This window comes from Ochotona princeps, chromosome 15 (assembly GCF_030435755.1).
Source record: "Ochotona princeps isolate mOchPri1 chromosome 15, mOchPri1.hap1, whole genome shotgun sequence".
In the NCBI taxonomy this organism is placed as follows: domain Eukaryota; kingdom Metazoa; phylum Chordata; class Mammalia; order Lagomorpha; family Ochotonidae; genus Ochotona; species Ochotona princeps.
Window position 1 is genome coordinate 5,078,959 of NC_080846.1, and position 7,378 is coordinate 5,086,336.

The 7,378-nt window shown below is 51.6% G+C and overlaps 1 protein-coding gene across 1 annotated transcript in view; it reads right to left on the reverse strand.

Moving 5' to 3' along the window:
- Positions 1 to 2,064, reverse strand: part of SGSM3 (small G protein signaling modulator 3) — a 38,307-nt gene extending 36,243 nt beyond the window's left edge. The window contains exon 1 of the mRNA XM_058673408.1: positions 1,935 to 2,064. The gene's annotated coding sequence lies outside the window, so the exon portion shown is untranslated. The remainder of the gene's footprint in view (positions 1 to 1,934) is intronic.
- Between the last annotated feature and the right edge of the window lie 5,314 nt (positions 2,065 to 7,378).

The following is a 7,378-nucleotide window of genomic DNA, read 5'->3' on the forward strand; positions in this document are numbered from 1 at the left end:
GCTGGCACGATGGCTCAACTGCCTAGTCCTCCACCTGCAAATGGCAGCATCCCAAATGAGTGCAGGTTCGCATCCCGGCTGCTCCACTTCCCATCCTGCTCCCTGCTTGTGGTCTAGGGAAGCAGCAGAGGACAGCCCAAGGCCTTGGGACCCTGCACCCATGTGGGAGATCCAGAAGAAGCTCCTGGCTTCAAATCAGCTGAGCCCTAGCTATTGTGGCCACCTGGGGAGTGAACCAGCAGATGGAAGATCTTTCTCTCTCTCCTTTACGTAAATCTGTCTTTCCAATAAGAATAAATAAACCTTAAAACAATAAATGGCTGGGCCCAGCACAATAGCCTAATGGCTAAATCTTTGCGTTGCATGCACTGGGATCCCATAAGGGCATCAGTTCGTGCCCCAGCTGTTCCACTTCCCATCCAGCTCCCTGCTTGTGGCCTGGGAAAGCAGCAGAGGATGGCTCAAAGCCTTGGGACTTGGAAAAAGCTCCTGGCTTCAACTCAGCTCAGCTCCGGCTGTTGTGGCCTCCTCGGGAGTGAACCAACAGATGGAAAAATCTCTCTATCTCCTTTCTGTAAATCTGCCTTTCCAATATTAACAATAATACAAATCTTATTAAAAAAAAAAAAACAAACGGCTGACTGGAGTTCACGAAAGCAATTTCAATTAGAATTAAGGGTAGATTCCAGGCTTCACTGAACTACAAAACACGTGGTAGCAAAGAGCATAATTTGCTTTCTGAGGGAAAGTAGAAATGGCAATCATTCAAAGGAGAAATTTAACGGGAAAGGGGTCAACTTACACAGTGCAGGCTGTAACAGTTACTGTGACACTCACAGGATACACTGTGTGACTGGTGTCCCTGTTACGGGAAAGCCAGGCAGACCCTGGTCTTCCAACTCCTCCCACATTCTGAGCCAACCCAGACTGCCTGAGTCTGCGTGCAGCTGGAGATGTGTGTGTGCCACCCTCCGGGCCAGCCCGCCCGAGCTCATGAATGGCTGTCGTGGAAAATTACTGATGTTGCCATCTGGACAACAGACAGCCCGGAGGTTCAAGAGTCCCCAGACAGATGGCCCTGGGAGCGGCAGTGACCACGTCTCAGGAGTCCCCCAACAGCAGGGTCCTTTCCTATCAACCTGGCCGGCGCAGGTGTGCTGCAAGACCCTTCCCAGTTCAGTCCGGCCACGGGGTCAGGTCCCACTACTGCCCAGCCCCTGCAACAGAGCCAACGGGCCACTCCTCTCGCAGGTCACTCCACACCTACCGCCTGAGGGAGGGGGTTCCGTGATGAAAACCTTCCCCTAGGGGTTACCCCAGACAGGGAAGTTCTCCTTCACTCAGAGTGGACCCCGTCTTGAGATGTCAGAGAACAGACATGAACACGCAACACGGAGGGAAGAGCAGAGCACACCACATTGGATGGAGAGGGGATGAACACGAAAAGTAGGAGATTCAATCACCCGCGTCATCATCACTACGCTGCCAGCACCCAAACCCTAAATTTAGCTTTTGTGAATCAGTTTGATTAGAACTTTTGTGTCACAAGAACGGAGGACTAAGAATATTCCAGAACATCTCTAAATAGCTCCCCCGGCCACGAGGAAACAGCCCGCGCGACCCGCTGCAGGTGTTCCACGGAGCGGGGCTGGAAGACACAGCTGCAGCCACTCACCGTCACCGAAAACGAAGCTGAAGACGCCTCCGGCTCTTCCTCAAAGCAGAAGCCGGCTACCTACCCAGCAACCCGGGAGACCTTGCGTTTCCCCAGCGGGGTTCCCGGCTCTCCGCACTCCCGGGGGGCGGCAGCTTCGGAACGGCCGCTCCCCGCTGCGGGCTCGGGCCCACCTCGGCCCCCTCAGGCGGCGGCCGCCCCATCCCGCCAGGCCGCCCCATCCCGCCTGCCGCGTCCTGCCCGCCGGGCCCGCACTCACCGGCCACCTCGGCTGCCACCTCAGCGCCAGTCCCGCGTTCAGCCCGCGGACGCCCGGCCAGCGCCGTCAGCGGCGCCTCTGCGCACGCGCGCAGGGGAGAGGAGCCCGCGAGGCATGCCGGGGATTGTAGGCGCCGGCCCCACCGCGCTCACCGCGCAGGACACTGCGGAGAGCCGGCATGATTGATTCCCGCTTAGCACCACCCTGGAGCCATGCCCGAGAGCCTCTGATGTAGCCGTGACGTCAACGCCTGTGATGCCGCCGTGACGTCAGAGCCTGTCGACTTCACAACACTCCCAAACTGCCTGCACCTTACAGAGGACCTGGGCCAACCACAGCATGGCCTGCAATTCCTACTCTAGAAAATAAGGCTGCCTGAGGGCCACGAATTTCCTCTTTTTCTCAAGTATGACAGCTTGCAGGAATTACCTTTTTAAGTTTGCCTCTGTGACTACCATATCCAGATGTGGGGATACAATGAAATATGCATCCTTGCTTTCAAATCAAAGATGGACCCCCCAATGAAACTACTGGGCATGTGTAGACAATGCGAAGCTGGACTGTCTGACATTGTACCAGCAATGTCGGGGCACACTTAAATAACAGACTAATGGATCAAGACTCCTTATAAAGGACTATACTGTTATAACAATGTGGGGGAAATCAGTCGGGGGGTGGGATATTGGGGGTAGAGAAATCCCAGACTCCACGAAATTGTACCATAAAATTCAAAAATTCAAAATTAAAATTAAAAAGTTTGCCTCTGTGGAAAAACACAGTGAATTCAGGTGTCAATTCGGCGGCCAAATCACGGTGATTTTTGCAAGGCTCCCCCAAAGGTCTTTGCAATAAGCTGCTACACTTTATGTTTGCCCAAACGCCAGCAGGAAGCTGGAGGTGTCGTTCTACGGCTTCCAGACCTTCCGAGGCAAGGCAGGAGACTCACCAAAGACTCAGACTGCGTACCTCGCAATCTCCTCTTTAAAGTGGGGCACACCTGCAAGCCTGCGTCCCAGTGCCTAGGAAGCAGCCCCTGCTCCCCACTCCCCATCAGCTTGCTAAGAGTGAGCCTGGAAAGAAACACACAAGGGTGGCCTGAGTTCTTGAATGCTGCCACCCATGCGGGACACATGCATGGCGGCTCTGGCTCCCACTGTTTCTTTTCTAAGATTTACTCACTTTTATTGGAAAGGGAGATTTACAGAGAAGAGATACACAAAGATCATCCATCCGCTGGTTCACTCCCCAAGTGGCTATAATGACCAGAGTCGAGCTGATCCAAAGCCAGGGACCAGGTGCTTTCCCTAGTTTCCCATGCAGGTGCAGAGCCATCCTTGACTGCTTTCCCAGGCCACAAGCAGGGAGCTGGGAGGGAAGTGGAGCAGCAGGACCATGAACCAGCACCAGCAAGGAGGGGACCAGCCAACCGAGCCATCGCGCACTGACCCAGCCCCAGCTCTGGCGGCCATTTGGGAAGTGAACCAGCAGCTTTCCCTCCTCCCTGAGACTTTGCCTTTCAGATAAATAAGACTCAATTATACGAAACTTTCTTTGTAAATGCTGTGTAAAAACATACACATGTAAAGGGCCAGTGTTGTGGTACAGCTAATTCAGCTGTAATTAAGCTGCTAATTAAACAGCTAATTAAGCTATGTGCAGCACCTGTATCCCACATGGGTGCTAGTTCAAATGACCCAGCTCCCTGCTAACTGTGCCTAAAAAAGCAGCAAGGGATGGCCCAAGTGCTTGGGGCTCTGCCCCCCATGGGAGACACGAAAGAAGCTACTGGCTTTAGGTCAGCTCAGCTCTGGTTGTTGCAGCCATTTAGGACGTGAGCCAGCAGATGGAAGAGCTTTCGCTCTGTGACTCTTCTAAATAAATATAGATCTTTCTTTAAAGGAGCCAGAATATACATCCTCAGCCTGCATTCATAATAAAAGTGAGAAAAGGCCAGATTCTTAGAAGCTTCCTAGGACAGCACCCAAGGAGTCCCAATTCTGACACTGCCAAATGGTTGTGGATGGAGTCAAGTGCACTGGCATGACTCAGCCGTGCCCCCGGCGCATTCAAGGCGAGGACTTTAGCCACTAGGCCACCACGCTGGGCCCCTTTTTGTTCCATTTTCCCAGGAACATTTTTTGTTAACTGGAGTGGGGCCAATACTTGAGCCTACGAACTCAGATACAGAAAGCAGGAATCAAACACTAAGCCAGATGCCTGTCCCCCCGTGACTGTGATGTAACCTGTCCTTAGGTTTGTCTTCATCCACAAAAACCCATTTACCATGTGACCTTTCATGCCAGTACTCACACAGCATCTTGTCCTCCAAGTGATGACCTTGAGATTGTGGCCCAAAGTCAGCTAAATGTTGCAAGCCTAGACTTTCCATGAAAGCAAACTGCCATCTGTACAAACCACTTTAACCTTTTTTCCCCCAAAATTCTGCCCCCTTTCTCCCTTAGACAACAATCTTAAGAATATGAAGACATGTCCAGAGTAGAGAAACCAAATACCATTCTTTGTAAGTACAACCAAAACTAGCTGAACTTACACGCGAAATTCCATGCCTACCAAGCCTCATTATCTAAGAATGGTTTATTTGAAAGGAAGAGTTAGAGAGGGAGATTTTTCAGTTCACTGTTTCATTTCCCAAATAACGGCAATGACTGGTATTGGGTTAGTATGAAACCAGGGCCTTCATTTTTCCATGGGGGTGTAGAGGTACAAACACTTGGGCCAACCTGGTCTTCTCTCCCAGGCCATTAACAGGGAGTACAACAGCTGAAACTCCAACCGAGCTTAGGCGGCAGCTTTTCCTGATATATAACACCAGCCCCCAAATTGTATTTTATAAGGTATATAATTTTCAGTGAATTTTAAACATAATATGTCTGGGTGCCGCAGGTTATCCCGCAGCTGTAATGAAGGCATTCCATACTGAAGTGCCAGTTTCTACTTCGGATCCAACTTCCCAAAATACTTGCAACCCTACTCCAAATCTCTGGAAGTCTGCCACGCATGGAGCTGCCAGGCTGGAGCTGCTGGCTCCTGGTGTTTGGCCTGGTCCAAACCTGGATGCCGTAGCCAGGAGAGTGAAACACAGGATGAAGATACTGCTCCCTGTCTCTGATGCTGCTGCTTTCAAGTAAGTAAGAAAGTTAAGTAAATAAATAATCTTTCTGATGATGAGTAAAAGCATTTCTGTTCCAGATAAGATCCTGGAACATAAAAAGGACAACAGTTACAAGCTAAAGCCCCGGCACGATGGCTCAAGGACTAAATCCTCACCTTGTCTGCGCCAGGATCCCATATTGGTGCTGGTTCGTGCTCGGCTGTTCCACTTCCCATCCAGCTCTCTGCTTGTGGCCTGGGAAAGCACTGGAGGATGGCCCAAAGCCTTGGGCCCTGCACCCGCGTGGGAGACTCAGATTCTTCTCTTGGCTCCTACCTTCAGATCAGCTCCAGCCTTTGCAGTCACTTGGGGAGTGAACCAGCAGAGAAAAGATCTTTGTCTCCCCTTCTCTCTATAAATCTTTCTAAAAATACAATTTTTTTAAAAAATCAGAATTGCTAAAAACAGAAAAAAAGTCACCTTAAATCCATATCAGTGGAGTCACACTTAGTATTTTATTACACAGCTTCCTAGTCTTGTCTGATTTTTATGCTGACTTATCCCTTGTTCCCTAAGCCTCACAGTGACCTAGGCTCCCTGTCATTGTGGGGTCCCAACCCCTGGGCATGAAACATCAGGTCCTAAATAAAAGCTACTGGCCACGGAGTGGGATGGGGCGGGAGAAGTGGAGTAAGTGCCAAGCACACGAACAGAAAGCAGGTTGATTGCCCACCCCCACCCTAATGTCTGCATGACTCTGATCCCACAGTTGGAGCAGCTAGCTAACTGTGAGGTTAATTTTTTTTTTTTTAAAGATTTATTCATTTTATTACAGCCAGATATACAGAGAGGAGGAGAGACAGAGAGGAAGATCCTCCGTCCGATGATTCACTCCCCAAGTGAGCCGCAACGGGCCGATGCGCGCCGATCCGAAGCCGGGAACCTGGAACCTCGTCCAGGTCTCCCACGCGGGTGCAGTGTCCCAATGCATTGGGCCGTCCTCAACCGCTTTCCCAGGCCACAAGCAGGGAGCTGGATGGGAAGCGGAGCTGCCGGGACTAGAACCGGCGCCCATACGGGATCCCGGGGCCTTCAAGGCGAGGACTTTAGCCGCCAGGCCACGCCGCCGGGCCCATGTGAGGTTAATTTTTAAAAAGCACAAATGCTCTAGCCAACCTGCAGGTCAGCTGAATACCCCTACTTAAAATGCTACAATGGAAAATACGATTAGATCACAAACAGGCACTGAGACATGCAATCACAAGTGTGTAAATATAAAAACAAGAGAATGGAAAGGGACATAAGACACATGTGCAAACGTGTGCACTCCAACAGGCTGAGCCGCCAGCCACAGGGGTCGGGGTCCAGCAGGACTGCCCCGACGAGAGCGCTGCCTGGTGCCTTGTGCATTTGTTTCCTATGAGGAAATTAAGCAACGGAAACCCCGTGGCATCTGCTGTCTCCCATGCGGTCTGCCATTGCGGAACGCCCTGATTCAAGACAGCCTGCCAGCAGCTATTTGCTCCCACAGTGGAGAGGCAAGTACAGAGACCTCATTTCCTAGCAGATGCAAACATCCCCTCTCCCAGCCCCTGGTCCACGGCTCAAGGCTCGGAGCCCCTGACAGACCTGGGAGGCCACCCGCAGCAAGAGCTGCCTGCCAGCACCCTCACCTCTACTACAAAGCACGCAGGAGACTGAGCTATACCACACCAGCGTTCTCCTGCCCTGTGGGCACTCACAGCTCTGCCGCGTCTGGTTCCAGCTGTACGTCCAGGGAACACGGAATAAAGACTGCTAGATGCCCTAAGGAAATCAATATGACCAGTTAGTGTTTCCTGGACTACAACGCTTACCAAAAGATGCCAGGCGCACAACCTGAGCTGGCTAAGCCTGATGATCACAGCAGGTTTTTGGAGTATTGTGGCAGATGTAAATGAAACAGACCCTACAGAGTCACTGGATCTAGGATGGTCTGTTACAAGTAAATCAAATCTACCTTCTGACAGGGTCAGGAATCGGTTACTTCACTGCACAGCCGGCATGGTGGCAGAGCTGATAAAACTGCCACCTGTGGTGCTAGGAGGTGAGTTTGTGTCCTAGCTGCTCCACCTGTGATCCAGCTCCCAGCCACTGGCCTGCGAAGGGCATTCAGAGATGGCCCCTGTGTTTGGGCCCCAGCAGCCATGTGGGACACCAGGAAGACCTTGGTTTCAGCCTGCTGCAGATTCAGCTACTGTGGCCAACTGGGGAATGAACTGGTGGCCCTGACTTCCAAATAAAACACACACACACAACTGAACATGTGAATGGATCATGGATGGTCCCAGAC